The sequence below is a fragment of the Aquila chrysaetos genome, chromosome 4, assembly GCF_900496995.4.
Source record: "Aquila chrysaetos chrysaetos chromosome 4, bAquChr1.4, whole genome shotgun sequence".
NCBI classification, from domain to species: domain Eukaryota; kingdom Metazoa; phylum Chordata; class Aves; order Accipitriformes; family Accipitridae; genus Aquila; species Aquila chrysaetos.
In genome coordinates, this window is record NC_044007.1 from 59,607,841 (window position 1) to 59,626,994 (window position 19,154).

The following is a 19,154-nucleotide window of genomic DNA, read 5'->3' on the forward strand; positions in this document are numbered from 1 at the left end:
CCAAATGACATACTCAGCTCAAATTGGGGTACTTTGACTTATTTGTATTGCCCATTCATTCTGACATTCACCACTGGGACTAATAAAGTGTTTGGCATTCATTGTTTCTAAAGTGGACATCAAACATGAGGTCTCTAGGAGTGGAGGGAGAGTTTTTGTCTGTTGCAGACACTCTGATTTACCTACAGGCTCAGTGCCTGTCTTTGTCTTTGTAAGGAACTGTCACTGGAGAGGTCTGCCAACATGCTGCCCTTTTACAAGTCTCCCAGGCCTTTTTCAGGTCAGAAATGTTCTTACAAAATGGATCTGTTTTGACACTCTTTAGATCAGAATATAGGCAAGGTTGTGACATGAAGCTGACTGATTCTCTGCTAGCTTTTGTGTCAAAGTGTTGGGAAGCCTAGGATGCCCACATCCATAGCCCTAGGGCAGCCCAGACTGATGGCTGTTTTGGGTATCCCAGATTTCCTGCATGGAACTGGGAATTTGGTCAGCTTGGGGTTTCTGATTCTTCAGGCTGGACCCAGGAAATGTTAGGATGCCAACTGGAGCAACTTGGGTATGCAATTTTGAAAGGATGAATACCCTCACTTCACAAAACTAACTGCATTACGTAAGAGGATCACTAGTTTGGACATGCAAATACTATTGTAAGTAAGAACAAACATGGGTAGCTGCTGCGATTTAACAGACAACTAAAAGAGGCAACAAAACATTTTTATTAAAGCAGTATCTGTCCACAAGTCTAAACTTAGGCAGTACTGCACTGCCAAGGAGTTGTGACACTACCCAGAAACGTGGACTCCCTGGAGACAATCGTGGTTGACAATTCCTGTGTTGTGGTGAGAAAGAACCATACTTACGAAGACCAAATCAGCAGTATGCTGGAGAGATGTTGAGACTGGGTCATGAGAGAATCATAGCAAGAAACCTTTGGGGCTGACTACTGATTTAGATAGGACAGTAACTGAGAAGATAGAGACACCCTTGATATTAACTCTATCTGTCTTGAGGGAAAAAGAGATGCATCAAAGTTAGCTGGTTCCATCGTCATTTTCAAGCTAATGGAAATAACTCACAGGTCACTAAAATTTGCGTAAATGCTTCTGTAACAAAGTAGGCTATGCTTACTTTTTGCCTTTGTGATATAGCATTTCTAAGCTTGTAGACACAGCTTGGGAGATGAACATTTAGCTAGTTGATTGAAGCATTTGTTATAATTATTTCATGCCATGAATAATCTTTCAGACAAGAAAATTTTGAAAAGGCAAGACCTGGAATTTTCTGTTTTTACAAGTTTCCTTTGAATGACCTGTACCAATAAGTATTTAAAAGTATGACAGGATTGTCAATGTTATGGACCATTTGTAGCAAAGGAGCATTCTATAAACAAAAGGAAATAGCACCTGTATCTACATCCTGCATAGATGCTCGTGTAAATAAACTCTGATTCTAAACTCCGATTATTGCATGTATGGCAAGACTCCTGGTAGGACGATGAAGATTTGTGTAGGGGCTCTTAAAATAGAGGCTGAGTGACTTCATTGCCTACACTCCCCCACAAAAGCAAGGTGTAAATTCAATTTTAAGAAAAGCTAACACTTTTCATTCTGTTTTAAAGTTCTGTTTTAAAGCAATTTCTTACCTGGCAGATGGGTAATTTTGTCTTCACTTACATCTGTCGAGGTGTAAATTAATTTTCACTCCACACTACCAGTTATCCCTTTTTGTAACAGAAATTCTAACAGTAAGATATAAATTCATTTCTGTGCTAGGACAGTGCTTTTACTGAATGTAGAAATATGTTGGACTCTGCAAATACAGAGTTGTTTTGGATTTGTGCTATTCGAATACTAAATATACCTGGAAGGATAAAAATATTTATATTTGCACAGGTGTTTGAATGTTTAATATTTTTTACTTTTCCTTAGAAAGAAATTATACTTTGTTGTATTATTAGTAGTAGTATCACTTAATATAGTTACTTTTAGATGGAAGTTAGTTGCTTCTGGAAGTAATCACACAGTTGATAGCGTGCAGAAAGGCAACTTTCTCTTTGAGATGGTTGTTAGTTATGATTTATTGTATTTTTTGACATGCACTCTGTAATAAGGCATTATTATTAAAATGTCATGTGACATTTTTTACATCAGGAATATCTGCTGTTGTGTAGACATTCCAAGTTATTTGCTTTTCTACTTCAAAATGTGCCCTGTCTATTCTTCAGTTACACACTTTAGCATTAAAAAAATGAAATTTCAAAATTTAAACTTGCACTATTTAGAAAGGCTAGAATTTTTTTTACAGTAATACTAATCAAAATTTACCTGATTTCACAATTAATCTATTTTTATTCAAACAATGCTCTAAGAATAATTGTTTTCAATATAGCTATAGCTTTTATTTATTATCTTATGTTTTTTATAGTGGTACAGTGCTGAAAACAGTATTAGAAGAAATTCAAAACAAAATCAAATGATGCAAGAATGGAATAAGAAAACATGTACATTTTTTGTCTCTAAACATTTTGGCCTTACAATAACCATAAGTTAAAAGTGCTTGAGTAGTTTTGTATATTAACATTAATTAGAAGCACAAAATTTGGTAGATTTAAAAAAACCCCACAACTATTTTCCCAGAAACTTACATACATTTGTAACTTTGTGCATACTGAAAATACTAAAACATATACTAAATTAAACTTATGATTTTAATTAATTACACTAGCATGCCAGAAATTGCTTGTTTTCTTAGAGGAAAAATACACTTTGTAGCTGTGACAGCATATCTGGCACAGGCAAAGAATACTTTTTTATAAATAGAATCAGATTTTAGTAACACAGATGCCTATGAAAATTAGTCGTAATTTTACCTGTCAGTAAGCATACATTCTTTCTGTCAGAATAAGTGGTAGGGACACTGGGCCTTACATCCATTTCTGCAGGCAGACATGCTAAATCTTAATAGTTATTTTAATGCAGTATGTAGAAATGTCTTAAAATGACAAATTATGCTAAAAAAAGTAATTATTGAGTCAGAAAGACGCTTAACTAATGGTTTAGATATAGCCAATATTGTATGTGTACAGTTATTAGATATATATTTAAAATATACGTAAACAGTCCACAAATCATGCTGCAAACGTATGAGATCTTCAAATAAAATGGTGCCAGTTCTAAAGAATTATGCAATGTTATGTCTGTCTGATTTATTGCTTTTTGCTGTTGGAATTTGTTTTGAACTGGATCAATCCTGTCAACAGTTGTCCTGTTCTTTATAGGCTCTGTAAATAATCAAATCTAAATACATTTGTAGTTACCTACCTTGTCATATATAGCTGGTGAGCAATCTATTTCTGGTGAGCAATAAAGAAAAAGGACATATTTTCAAGGACTTCTATTTGATTTGTGTTTGTTGCTGCCTTTGGCTTCAGCGCAGCAAAGCATCCAAACAGGTTTCATTGCTTTCCTGAACTGAGGCCTTAGAAAATAATTTTACCACTTCTGAAGAAGTCTGAGAGAGAAGCTTAGGAAGCTTTCTTTTTCTTTTTTGTTCCTAATCCTAAGTGCAAATATTCTCTATTCATGTTAGCAAATTCATACACTAAAGATGCATGAAACACATATTTGAATCTCTTAAATTTGGCCAAGTAAAAAATGAATATCCACAGTGAATGTTACTTCTTAAAAATTCCCTTGAAATTTCAGTCATCTTACTCATTTTTGTGGTGAGGTTTTTAAAAATGGGGCATAAACAATTTTGTTAGAGGAAAGTGAACTCTATTAATTCCTTCTTTGAGAAAAGTTTTCTTGAGAACACTTTCACAGTAGTAGATTTTGGCTATGTTCTGCCTGAAAAAAGAGTAGGCTGATGAATGAATGCTTCAAAAAACACTGAGTAACTGAAAACATTTTCAGTCTGTAATACTATTCTGAATGCAACCTTAATAACATCTGTTGGTAGTGCTTCATCTATAATATATAGCATTTACACCCATTTCTGCTACTGTGTTCAGAACAGTTATAACCACAGTACCTATTTCTTTCAGAAATCTAGTTTACTTCAGTGTGTTTTTGTTTCACAGTGAAGAAATTTTAACTCACTATTTTTTTGCACTTGATGTCCTGAAAGAGTTAATGTAGCTGAAGAATGTGTATTTACTTTGGTTATTAAGAATTCAATTTTCCTTGCAGAAAAAGGGTCATAGTGGTGAACTGGAGAGCTCCATCAACATGAAGCCTGTTCTCTTCAGCCAGCGTCAGTGGCGTGTGTAGTAGACAAATTTTCGACCTTACTGTGCAACTCTGGTCAGATCATGTAACATTAAACCAAAGAACCAAGACCAATAGCATGGCTTATGACTTTTATACAATTGCATTCCATATGGCCTGAACATGTATTCTTATTATCAGACACGTATGCTGCTAGAAAGCTCAGATTTTTGAGACCTACTGTCAGACTGAAATTCCTGAAATTGATTTTGCATTATGCTTGCTTTAAAGAATCAAACTGTTTCTTGAAAAACTGGTTGCTAGTATGTCAGCATTTTGTGCTGAAATACTCATATTGTTAGGACTGTATAACTGGTCCCACCATGTCATTCCTTCACAGGCTTTTTCTCATATACTACCAACTTACTAAGGAGACATTCACACTTATAGCATCCCTGTACATGTGGGGAGGGGAAAATGACAAAAGGAGTACAGTTAGTGAAGTACGTTTGGAGACCAATCTGCTCTAGAAACTCTGAACATCAGCTGAACCTAAAAATAGTGGTAACGATAATGTAAAAAATCAAGACATATAGTACATGATTTGTAGTATGATAGTTGCGTTAACCTGGATTGCTTATCATGTCCTTTCAGTAAAGGATGAAACGACAAAATGAATACTTACATAATAAATTACTTACTTTTTTGGGAGTTTATAATTTATGGGCAATCTGGCTCTTCCCAGAATAGATATAAGTTCTCAGTTCAGTAACATCGTAAGTAACTTATCCAAATAGCTAAAAAAGGGGGAAAAAACCCCAACAAAAATCTGTTTCTTTTCTGCAACATTTAAAACATTTTCTTAAAGAATGCTGTTTTAAAGTACAGAAATCTGGAATGGAGGTTTATTGTGTACGTGTGCATGTACTTTTTGAAAAGAATAATTTACATAACTTTTAGTCGATAAAAGTTCTCACAGAAAAAAAAAACCCTGCAAAAGTAAAAGAATGTCTGTTTTAAATATCACTTTAAAGTATTTTATGTGACCACTACAATTTTGTCCGAGGTTCAGTTGAAGACACTTTAACAATTCCTCTTGTGATTATTTGTATCAAATTATGCATTTCAAATTAAACAAAGTGGTGTGAAGAGCCAAAAAAGGCAAATTTGACTTATATGCACTACAGACAGAGAATGAGTGAAACCATACACAAACATAGGGCTTAGTACTGGGATATGCAGAATAATACTGTATCAGCTAAAGGGGAACTTTGCTTTAGCTGTAAATTACAGCTATGGCTCAAAAGGCAACAGGATTAGGATGAGAGGCACAGGGCAGTTAAACCATTACTGTTACTCAGTGTTTTCCTTTCCTGGAGGAGGTCTTATACTATTTTGTTGTAGGGCTTTCTAGCATGAGCACAAAGGAAAAGAGAATTTTTTCGTACTTTGTGAAAATATTTTGTATAATTGTGAAGTCTTCTTTCATTCTGCAGAAATATATGTTATGCCAAAGTTATTAGTATCCATTCCTTTTAGGACTGGAACACAGAAATCTGAAAAACCTTAAAGGTTTGGTTCCTGCTGAGTTTCACAAGCTGACACTTCTCATGTCATTTTTATGGTGAGAGAAGTTAGTTAATCTGTGATTTTTACTACTAATTGGACATTTAAATTGATAACTGCAGCTAACCTGTGTCTGAGACAGCTTCCCTTCCCTGAGATGCTCCCTGCTCCATCTCAAAGAGCTTGTGAAATGGAGCAGCTGTTACTGTTGTGCCAAGATGTGGGTGTTCCTGCAGAGATTAAGTCATGCTTTCTATTGGAAGACAAGGGCAAAAGAGAATGTTGCAAGCTATATAACACCAGCAGGTTTCTTCAGATAGGCAATATGATGTTTAAAAAAATAATTTAGTATTAAAAATCTATAAAACCTCAATCATCATCATCTTCTTTTGGAAACATGGGGATTTAAGGAGGACTTGCAAGTTTTACAGTTGTATAAAACTTCTTACAAACATTCATGGTAAGAACGAAGCACCAAGTTCAAGCTGTTTTTAAGTGGCATTTGAAGAGTAATATGAAGATTTCACCACCTTGAAAAATAACTTAGGGCATTTTGTAAGTGCATGTCACATCTGTCTTTGAGCACCATCCGTGTGATGCCAAAATTTTTTTACTTTTCTTTTACCAGTTTCTTATACAACCTTCTGAAACAAGGCTAATAGGAATGGATTTTTTGATTGTAACTTAGTCCTTGTTTTGTGGGGAGCAAAACAAAGCAAAACAAACAGCATTCCCATAAGCCTTTTGATATGTACAGTCTGTTTGGATTGTGATTTAAGCAGTATTGAAATGTTATGCCTCTTTCTGCTAAATCAGAAATCTAAATGCAAATTCTTAGGGCATGGGGACAACAAATATTTTTCTGGCATACTAAAGGGAGCTTCGTCTACCAATCAACTATATTGATTATTTATATGTCAGACATTTCTCTAGTACTGTAAACCATCAAACAATTCAACAATATGTATTAGACTTTTCCTGCTGCTACACCTTTTAAGGTTCAGATTTATCTATTCTTCTGTATGCACTTAAATGAATCAGAGAAATAGAAGTTTCTGATGTAAGAGGTGAGAAATACTTGTGAGTGAGTAGGTGTTTGTTCATCAAGCAAATTCTATTGCTGAGCTATTGTGGATCTTGTTATAAACTCATAATAGTAGAATAGGTTCATATATGAAATAATTTTTTCATAATTTCTTCATCAGAGCCAGCCTTATTTGTGTCAGCTGTGGTCTCAGTTAAAGACATACCTACTAAATATTTTTTCAATAAGAATATTTACATATGATATTTTCATTCCAAATATTCTGATATAATTAATTTAGTGATACAGGCTTCCTTTCATATCTCACTTCAGCTAATCGTCTCAGGCTGTTATTTAAAGTCTTCTTCCTGAACACAAATTATTCTATGGTTAATATGGATATAGACTAATCAAAATTAATTTAAATCTGTTCTAAAAAATCTTAGCTTAGCTCTAAACAAAGAATTTAACTGTAGGTAAAGACTAGAATGTTGTTTAAGCTGCAAATTGCTCGGTTTGTATTTTGCTTAGATGCTGGGGGGAAAAAAGGTTTTCTTTATCTCTGCCTTAATCATTGTTAAATCCTCCTAAGATTCAGAGCTTTGCAGGCAAACTCAGATATAAAAGGAAGAAAATATTTAGAAACCCACAAATCCTTATAGAGGATATAAGCCACCTAACCTTGCTGAGGATTCAACTGCTAGTACTTGTCTCTTTATCTACCACATCTCATTCTATCACTCCATCTGAAACTGGTGGTCCTGATACCCTTGCAGCAGCTGCAGCAGCAGCTTGTGTCCTTCCTTGTTCACTTCTGTGACATTTTCTTGCCACTGCTCTCGGGAAAGCTTTTAAATAGGAAGTGAACAGGAAAGGCAATCTTCCTCTTTTCTTTTCAAAGTCAATTCTTAGGGAAACATCTATTGATGCAGTCTACTCTCATTACTTCTGCTGGACATTTCTGCACAACTTCAAGAGGATGACTTACAGTTTTATGTTAAGTTCCAGTCTCGCTTGCAAGTGGACTGGGTGAAATGCTGGTTGTACAGTTTGATCTTTCTACATTCAAATCTAAGAAATGTATTTCATCTTCAAAGTGTATATATAATGGAAAAATCTGACAGACGGGATGCTGGTAAAAGGGAGGTCAGTGGAAAACTTCTGAGAATCAAAGCCAGCCTGAGCTCAGTGGGGATTTATGTCTGCTGGCTCTTGATGATACTTCACATAGTTTCTCAATGGTAATGGCATCTGCTAGCATCAGAAAGACATGCTCTCATTGTAATGTGTATACATGGGTAGCTAAGATATGGGATGACAGAAAAAAGAGAGCGCGCTATATATTGCTAAAAGATCTAGAATTGCTCTCAAAGAACCCATACCTGTATAATAAAGTGAACAAGAAAAAAAACAACCCAACAAAACCCCAAATCCAAAACTACTGATAAAAGCCAAAACAAGAAAAGAAGGTCTGTGGTTTATTTTTGAGACTTAGGATGCCATTTTTTGTGCTATTCAGGTCTCACACCCTCTTTATTCTTTTCTTTCTCGCTCTTCTATACTTTCACTCAAGACGTACATATTGCACAAATAGAAAGCGTAGTATAAAAGGAAGGATGAATGTCATAATCCAACACTGCTAACTCAAACAAAAGTAAAAATAATGTCAACATTTTTCTGTTGTTTCATCACAGATATCAAGCATTTTGTTTTATTTAGCTATAGAAAGGTAACAATGTTGGGAAGTAGATCTGTGAAAGACTATTATATGTCTGTTCTTTGCATGACCTGAATTGCAAAATTGCAAGAACTACATGAACTCAATTATTCTAGGCCATAGTCTTCCTTAGTTTGCATCCTAGCATGAATAATAATACTTAGTTCTTCAGTCATATTCATCTAGCTGATCTGGAGAGAGCTTTATAAAATAAGACAAGAAGTGTTGGAAAAGCTAAATAGAAAGGACAAAGTGGTGCATGACTGCAGTTATGATGCTGGTATCAAAAATACCAGTATATTGAAAAGTATTACTCTGCTCAAATTGAATTACAGAGAGCAGAGGAAACTAAAATGAAATTGTTCACTTACAGGCCCTTCTGAAACAGTCTTAAATGGAAAAGCTGGAGCGATTTGGTCTCTGAGAAGATGCAGGGAGTCTTGACTTTTACTTGTCCCTCTTCTGCAGCACTTGGTAACATCATTCAAGCCTAATCTTCAAGTTCACATACAAGCTGAATGTTCTTATCACTCTAAGGAAATATGTAAACCCTATGTTTGGATCAAAGGAATGGAGATTTTTGGCTTCATAATTAATAATTCCTTACTTATCCTCCTTGTCTTCTGGAAAATGGGCAAGGCTTTTTTTTTTTTTTTTCCCAAGAGGTATTTTTTTCTGTACTGACATGCTCTCTTGCACAATGCTTTTGGAACAAATCAAATAAACATGCAATAATGAAACTTCTCAAACAATATTTTTCTAAGAATTTCAAATATCAGCTTGTTTGAATTCCATAAAATGTATTTATAAATCTTAATTTAGCACAAAGGAATTTGGGGGATATCTTCATTCACAGTAGCTAGCTGAGTATGTATTTGCAGATAGCTTAATTTTTGCAATTGCGATGAAGAATATTTGTATATGAAATGATGGGATATAAATATTATGAAGAAATGCTTTTTCTAGAATGCTTTTATAGGACAGTAACATTTGATATCTTTGTTTAGATAGTAAGTGAGAGAGAGGTGTAAGATGCCCAATGCCTTTTCTATCAGTGGATAGAAAAGTCTTTCCTTTTTAAACATAATTTTCTTCTGAAAACGAAACAAATCCAAAACCCCTATGCTTAGATTGTTTGCCATGGCCTCAGCATAAGTTCATTGGGAGGAATAATATAGTCATGTTGTACTCTGATGCATCCTGAAGGCTATTGCAAAGATAATTTTTTAACCTATTGCATTGACCATGTCTTTGCATGCTTCTACTTTCTCTGACAGCAAATCTAAGGTAATTATCTCCACTGTAAGGACTCTTTATATCTATTCCATAAGAGAGAAATTTCTCTTATTTATTACCAGCTTCCATCTCTGATGGACCTATAGTACTAGTTTCTGTTTATTACTTGCTCATTACTTACCCTGCCTGACAAAACTAACTGGGGAGAGAAGGTGATGGATTTTTGACAAAAAAGGATAGAGTTTATAAAAAGGTAGGGCTCCCATCCTTCTTCTGGGAGCAAGAGCTCACAGGAAAGATTCTCTGATATTCACTGAAAAAGCTACAAGGTCTTAAACACCCAGAAAAACTCAAATCTAAAAGAAGCTTAAGGACAGGGAAGGAAATAGGTAAAGGAAAACCTTACTAGCAGGTTTTTGGGGGGGTTTTGGATTTGAATGCTTTCTAATGATACCAGACATAAAGAATAACACATGTGCTTCAACCACTTTTTATCTCTGAGCTGAAATATTAATCTGCTATCACAGAATCACAGAATGGTTGAGGCTGGAAATAACATCTGCAGGTCATCTTGTCCAACACCCCTGCTCAAGCAGGGTCACATATAGCAGGTTGCCCAGGACCATGTCCAGGCAGCTTTTGAATATCTCCAAGAATGGAGACTCCACAACTTCCCTGGGCAGCCTGTGTCAGTGCTTGGTCAACCTCACAGTGAAAATGTTTCCTGGTGTGCAGAGGAAACCTCCTGTGTTTCAGGGTGTGCCCGTTGCCTCTGATCCTGTCACTGGGCATGACTGGAAAGAGCCTGACTGTGTTGTTTTAGCACCCTCCCTTCAGGTATTTATATACATTGATAAGACCCCTCCTAAGCCTTCTCCAGACTAAACAGTCCCAGCTCTCTCAGCCTTTCCTCTTACTAGAGATGCTCCTGCCCCTTCATCATCTTCCCAGCCCTTCACTGGACTCTCTGCAGTATGTCCATGTTCCTCTTGCACTGGGGATCCCAGAACTGGACCCAACACTCCAGGTGTGGGTGGCCTCACCAGTGCTGAGTAGAAGGGAAGGATCACCTCCTTTGACCTGCTGGCAACACTCCTCCTAGTACAGCCCAGGACACCATTCACCTTCTTTGCAGAAAGGGCACGTTGTTAGCTCATGCTCAAGTTGGTATCCACCAGGACCCCCAGGACTTGCTGATGGTACACTCTGTCCCATCATCCAGATCATTAATAAAGATCTTGAATAGGATTAGTCACTGTATTGACCTCTGGGGTACATCACTAGTTACTGGCCTCCAGCTAGACTTCGTACCACTGAACACCACCCTCTGGGCCTGATATTCAGCCTGTTTTCAACATACCTCACTGTCTGTCTGTCTGTCTGCTCATCCAGCCCATAGGTCATCAGTTTCTCTATGAGGATCTTATGGGAGACACCGTCAAAAGCCTTCCTGAAGTCTAGGTAGACAATATCCACTGCTATCCTCTCATCTACCAAGCCAGTTGCTTCACTGTAGAAAGTTATCAGGTTGGTCAAGCATGACTTCCCCTTGGTGAATCCATGCTGGCTTCTCCTTATGACTTTCTTGTCTTTCATGCAGCTGGAAATGGTTTTCAGGAATGTCTGCTCCACCACCTTTCCAGGGATTGAGGTGAGGGTGAGTGTGTATTTCCCTGGCTCATCCTTCTTGAAGATAAGTGTGACATTTGCTTTCCTTCAGTCCTCAGGCACCTCTCCCAATCACAAGGATTCTTCAAAGGTTATGGAGCATGGCCTTGCAACGACATCTGCCAGCTTCCTCAGCACTTGTGCGTGCATCCCATCAGGCTCATGGACTTATGTACATCCAGTTAGCTTAAGTATAATCTGACCTGATCCTCTTCCACCAGGATTACACCTTCCTTGCTCCAGCCTTTCCCTCTGGTCTCTGAGGCCTGGGATTCCTGAAGGCTGGTCTTCCTAGCAAATGCTGGGGCAAAGAAGGCATTCAGTACCAAAGCCTCTTCCATGTTCTGCGTCACCAGGTTCCCTGCCCCATTCAGCAGCAGGTCCTCATGTTCTTTAGTTTTCCTTTGGCCACTTGTGTACTTACAGAAGCTCTTATTGTTGCCTTTGACATCGCTTGCTAGATTCAGTTACAGGTAGGCTTTGGTTTTCCTAACATGAGTCTCTGCATGCTTGGACATATGTCCATAAGTTTGGAGCTATGGGTAGAGGAATCTAAGTTTATGAGTTACCTGTGGCAGTCAAAGGGGTTTCAGACAAATGCATTATAAAATCTTCTCTGGATAAGTAACTAGATGTAATATAAGCTTCAAAAGTATGTTGAACAGGGATTTGGTATATGTGTATTGAGATGTAGATGGATCATATATGGTGGAGTTGAAGCATGAGAAGACAGGAAGATTACAGAAAGCAGCACTTGGTTATTTGGAGAAAAAGGAAAAATTTGGATAGGTTAAACCTTTGAATGTAGGCAAATTAGAACTTCTCAGTAGTAATGAATTTTTTTCCGTTTCACAGTAACTAAAAGACTTGCCATATAAAGTAGTTTTAACTTAAAGAATAGATAACAAGGAATAAAACCAGGGGGCTGGAATTCAAAGAATGGGTCAAGATGAGTTATTTCATAACCTCTGAGGGTAGTTAAGAAATGATGCTAGGACAAGAATAGTCCTAGGAATATGTCAGATGAAAAGAACTACCACAGAGTTTAATAACAGATCTCTAAGAAGGATAAGAGAACTGTTGTGGTGGGTTGACCCTGGCTAGATGCCAGATGCCCATCAAAGCCATTCTATCACTCTCCCCTTCTCAGCTGGACAGGGGAGAGAAAATATAACAAAGGGCTTGTGGGTCGAGACAAGGACAGGAGAGATCGCTCACCAATTACCGTCATGGGCAAAACAGACACAGCTTGAGGAAAATTAACTCAATTTATTACCAATCAACCAGAGTAGGGCAATGGGAAATAAAACCAAATCTCAGAACACTTCCCTCCACCCCTCCTTTCTTCCCGGGCACAACTTCACTCCCAGATTCTCTGCCTACCAACCCCAGTGGTGCAGGGGGACGGGGAATGGGGTTTACGGTCAGTTCATCACACGTTATTTCTGATGCTTCATCCTCTTCAGGGGCAGGACTTATCACACTCTTCCCCTGCTCCAGGGTGAGGTTCCTCCCACGGGAGACAGTCCTCCATGAACTTCTCCAACGTGGGTCCTTCCCATAGGCTGCAGTTCTTGACGAACTGCTCCAGCATGGGTTCCTTCCATGGTGTGCAGTCCTTCAGGAGCACACTGCTCCAGCGTGGGTCCCCCACAAAGTCATAAGTCCTGCCAGAAAACCTGCTCCATGGGCTCCTCTCTCCACAGATCCTGCCAGGAGCCTGCTCCAGCATGGGCTTCCCACGGGGTCACAGCCTCCTTCAGGCACCCACCTGCTCCAGCGTGGGGTCCTGCCCGAGCTGCAGGTGGAGATCTGCTCCACCGTGGACCTCCCTGGGCTGCAGGGGGACAGCCTGCCTCACCATGGTCTTCCCCATGGGCTGCAGGGGAATCTCTGCTCCGGCGCCTGGAGCACCTCCTCCCCCTCCTTCTTCACTGACCTGGGGGTCTGCAGGGTTGTTTCTTTTACATGTTCTCACTCCTCCCTCCAGCTGCCATTTCTGTCTGTCCCGCAACTTTTTTTTCCTTCTTAAATATGTTATCACAGAGGCGTTACCACTATCACTGATTGGCTCGGCCTTGGCTGGTGGCGGGTCCGTCTTAGAGCCCGCTGGTATTGGCTCTGTTTGATACAGGAGAAGCTTCCAGCAGCTTCTTACAGAAGCCACCCCTGTAACCCCCTGCCGCTACCAAAACCTTGCCACACAAACCCAGTACAACTGTATAGGGAAGCTCTCTTATGAAGTTGTTGAAATTATCAACCAGTGGCTGTCATCCTGGGAAAACAAAAGATGTGCCTGCAGAATTTTGTTGAAACTCCTTTTTTTCCCCCTCTTTCACTTTGTTGCTATTGCATAACTGATGTTACTTTTGTAACTGTACACTAACTTGTAATAAAACTTCTGTAGGAAAGAGGAGAAAAGTTGTTAACAGACTGAACAGGCATCATTGATGCAAAAAATACATACCTGAGGCCCACTGTAAGAATGGGAGAAATACATAATTCTGTCCTGGGTGAGGTAGAAGATTGGAAAATCATACTCAGAGCCATCACACAGCACACAAAGGTTCAGCTACCTCTGAATGGGGTCATTGTCCTTTTAAGAGCTTCTATTAACTTCTCTTAAACATAAACTGTAAGAAAAACCCAGTACTATGATACTGAAGGGAACCAGCCCTGAAAGAAGCCATCCTTTTTCTTTATCACAGAAGCCATCCTTTTTCTATATCACAGAATCAATGCAGTCTGGTGCAGAACATCACTAGTGGAATTTACCTTTCCATGAGATAATCAGCATTTGATTGTCTTGTCTTGAGGATCCTCTCTTCCCTTCTCCACTCCTCCATGTACACTGCGTTGCTGTTTCAATTTCATATAGATGACTGTTGTCCAAAAGGTAAATAAATTCTGATGAGGCGAAATGTCTGTTCCATTTCTTTCAAGATGTTACTTTTTTAGCTATTGTTATTCAGTACCCAAGCCATAAAGAACATTTTTCTTATCAAAACTAGACGCATAAGGCAGAATTATTCTTGTGGCATGTAGTTTAGTAGAAAACTGGTTTAAGGAATATCCAGATTCTACTGGACAGACTGAAAACTTCAGTTCAGGGGTCAATCCTGACTAGGTGACATCTCACCCAGACAAAAATGTTCGACTTCTTGCCCTTTGTGGAAGGAAAAAACAACAACAACAAGACATCTTGGAAAATGTCTAAGTTCTACTCTCCACCAATTTGGCCTGAATAATTCTGGAAGGAAAAGTAAGTGGAAATGTTTAGGGATTCACCAGAGAGGCTTTTTTATTAATGAAAATTATTATGTAAATTTCTGGCTCAAAGAAAGAACTACTAATAAATACTCAAGTTCTAGAAAAATGGAAACTCAACAGGGATTACATTCACCTGCTGTACTTTTTGATCCCTAGTACTCTCCTTTTGGGAATAAATAATTGGATGATTAAATGTGATCTTAAGTAATGACCTTCTGAATGACTCCAAAAAACATGCACCTGGGAGATTTAAGTGGTGTACTAAGTATCTGTAAGAGCAAGCTGAAAGTGGTAATTACACTGCAAGCTAGTGTAATTGTTAGGGGATCAATTGTCAAACACTGGCAAACTTAAGAGAAGTTAATGAAAGATCGGTACACAGGCTCATGTGACTTCAGTGATTTGCAGACAATTAAGGACCAGGTTAGAAGGTAGAGTGAGGAAAATAAAAAGCTATTTAGTTTACTTTTTTTTGAGTGACATTTGAAGGGATGCAGGATGTAAATATTTTGTTTGGAGAGGAGCCTAGTATTAAAACATTACATTCCTTCCTTCTCCTTAGTTATAACTTTTAGCTGTTAAGTGACACCTTTTAATTGAAGTAATGATGAACTGGTCCCTCCTGTCATGGCTATAGGAAACCCCTCAGAGCAGCTTTGCCACTGGAGAAAGTATCTCAAAGATTAAGGGACAAGAAATCTCCAATTATTTTTCTTCATTAGGTTTCCATTACAAAACACTTTTAGCAGGATAGGGAGAGATTTTCTGCCTTGTGCAGAATGCAGGTCCCCAGTGTGGACAACAGTTATAGTAGACGGCAGGATGCCAAAGACATCTACAACAGGAGATGTTAGGAATATTGCATCTTCACACTGTCCTTGGTCTTTGCCCTCTGTACCAGGTTTGGCTAAGATGGAATTAATTCCCTTCATAGCAGCCCATATGGTGCTGTGCTTTGCATTTGGGCCTAAAACAGTGTTGATAGCACACCAGTGTTTTGGCTATTGCTGAATAGTGCTTGCACAGCATCGAGGCTTTCTGTTTTTTCCCACTCTGACCCCCCATTGAGCAGGCTGGGGGTGGGCAAGAGGTTGGGAGGGGACATGTCTGGGACAGCTGACCCCAACTGACCAAAGGGATATATCGTACCATATGACATGACGGTCAGCAACAAAAGCTGGGGAAAGGAGGAAAAAGGGAAGATATTTGTGGTTATGGTGTTTGGCTTCCCAAGTAATCATTATGCATGCTGGGGCCCTGCTTTCCTGGAAGTGGCTGGACATCAGCCTACCGATGGGAAGCAGTGAATAATTTCCTCATTTCACTTTGCTTGCGCATGCAGCTTTTGAGTCATCTATTTAACTGTGTCTGTTTCAATCCACAAGTCTTCTCATCTTCTATCCTCTGCCCATCCCACGGGAGAGGGGAGTGAGCGAGCGGCAGGGTGGGTGCTCTGCTGCTGGCCATAGTCAACCCACCATACCCTCCCCTCTCTTCTCCTTAGCAACACAGATCCTAGGAAAGGGTTTTGTAGCTTGTGTTTGATAGTAGGATTTCTACATCAGAAAGAGGAATATCTCAATATTTCTCTTAGTTTGGCAATATACTGCCTTTGCTACCTAACTCTAGACATACTGGTTAATGGTGAGGATATGCATCTTTTTAGATCTTTCTGTCAGCTTTACCCAGCATAAGAGGGAATTTTCCTTAAATCCTGGGAAACAGCAGGAATGTCAAAGAAGTAGCTTTGACTGTTTCTCCTTCTCTACAAAAGGCTTATTTTTACAAAGTAGTGGTTTCCTGTGGATGCAGACCTGGATGACTGTGTCTATACAAATGGAAGATTTGCAAAATTAACACTGGACAAACCATCCAGGATGAATATGAAGCTTCTAAGGAAAAAGCTGGGTTTGTATATATATATTTGACAACCAAAGATTGATACAGTAAATACACTGCTTTGTATGAACAAAAGGATTCTCTAGTTTCATCCCTCAGAGACCTCACCTTACCAGTCTGTCTAATGGCTTCACCTTTCCTGTCAACTGATGTCATAAAAGAGCTCTCTAACACCTAGAGCAGCTGCTTATCTAAACAAGCAATGTCATGCAAGTGTGTCTAGTGCAATCTGATGTCTCTATTGTTAAATGTTTTCTTTCAGCAGAAGAATGCACCTGTTGCCTGTTTAGGAAGCTGATCTCTTTTGAAGAGTATTTGACATATATTTGAAGTGCTATATATGAGATTGGCATTTGTATGCAGTAGACGGATTGAATCTCTTGCCTGTTCCATTCTTCTCTTTCTTTCATCAGCATCATACCTTCATACCCATCCTGGTTTCGGTCTCATCCACTGGCTCTGCAGTCTGGGTACTTGTCCTGGTTTCAGCTGGGACAGAGTTAATTTTCTTCCTAGTAGCTGGTACAGTGCTGTGTTTTGGATTTAATGTGAGAATAATGTTGATAACACACTGATGTTTTAGTTGCTGTTAAGCATCACTTGTCCTAAGTCAAGGATTTTTCAGTTTCCCATGCTGTGCCAGCAAGGAGGTGCACAAGAAGCTGGCAGGGAGCATGGCCAGGACAGCTGACCCGAACTACCCAAAGGGATATTCCATACCATAGAACATCACGCTCAGTATATAAACTGGGGAGAGTTGGCTGGGAGGGGCCAATTGCTGCTTGGGGACTGGCTGGGCATTGGTCAGTGGGTGGTGAGCAATTGCATTGTGCATCACTTCTCTTTCTTCGGTTTTATAGCTCTCTCTTTTTGTTATCTTCCTTTTCATTACTACTACTACTACTACTACTACTACTACTACTACTACTACTACTACTACTATTATTGTATTTCAATTATTAAACTGTTCTTGTCTCAACCCATGAGTTTTGCTTTTATTTTCCCAGTTCTCCTCCCCATCCCACTGGGAGGGAGGAGAAGTGAGTGAGCGGCTGTGTGGTGCTTAGTTGCTGGCTGGGATTAAACCACAACAGTACTTTTCTTCCTCTCTCCTGGACAAAGGCATCTGGTATAATCCCCTCATTCATAATCCCATGCTTCCCTTTTGGTCCATTCTGTTCTTAGTTACTTTACTGTTGGTGTATGTCAGGTTCCTCCTACAGATGATTCTACTGCTGCCTGTACATTGCAGGGAACTGAATCCTGTATCTGGCCAGCTGCTTGTTTCAATCTGATTTTGGAAAACTCCAGATTAATATGACAATAGTACAACAAAAACATCTGAATATCTGTTAGAAGATGCTGAAACCGTGCTATAAAATACTTAAACCAGTGTTGCAGAATTATCATAGGAATAGAATCATAGAATCATTTAGGTTGGAAAAGACCTTTAACATCATCAAGTCCAATGGTTAGTCTAACAATGCCAAGTCCACCACTAAACTATGTCCCTAAGCACCACATCTACACGTCTTTTAAATACCTCCAGGGATGGTGACTCAACCACTTCCCTGGGCAGCCTGTTCCAATGCTTGATAACCCTTTCAGTGAAGAAATTTTTCCTAATATCCAATCTAAACCTCCCTTAGCACAACTTGAGGCCATTTCCTCTTGTCCTATCGCTTTTTACTCGGGAGAAGAGACTGACTCCCACCTCACTACAACCTCCTTTCAGGTAGTTGTAGAGAGCGATAAGGTCTCCCCTCAACCTCCTTTTCTCCAGGCTAAACAGCCCCAGTTCCCTCAGCCGCTCCTCATAAGACTTGTTCTCTAGACCCTTCACTAGCTTCGTTGCCCTTCTCTGGACACGCTCCAGCACCTCAATGTCTGTCCTGTAGTGAGGGGCCCAAAACTGAACACAGTACTCGAAGTGCGGCCTCACCAGTGCTGAGTACAGGGGGACAATTGCTGCCCTAGTCCTGCTGGCCACACTATTGCTGAGACAAGCCAGGATGCCATTGGCCTTCTTGGCCACCTGGGCACACTGCTGGCTCATATTCAGCCAGCTGTTGACCAACACCCCCTGGTCCTTTTCCACTGGGCAGCTTCCCAGCCACTTTTCCCCAAACCTGTAGCGCTGCATGGGGTTGTTGTGACCAAAGTGCAGGACCCGGCACTTGGCCTTGTCGAACCTCATACAATTGGCCTCGGCCCATCAATTCAGCCTGTCCAGATCCCTCGGCAGAGCCTTCCCTACCCTCAAGCAGATCAACGCTCCCACCATACTTGGTGTCGTCTGCAAACTTACTGAGGGTGTTTATCACTTATCACACATATGAAAACACTATTCAGCACCAGATTTTTTGCCAGCTTTTTCAGAAGGTCTTAACTACAGAGAAAATAATTTGTTATAGGAATTGAGTCAGAGTTTGAAACCTCGATAAGTTACAGGAACAGAAAATTTACTGTCAACAGTTTTATTTAATACCTTTACTAATGTGTATCACTATACTTCATCCCTAATATTTTATATTAGTAATAACTATAAGTATTTAGATTAAGG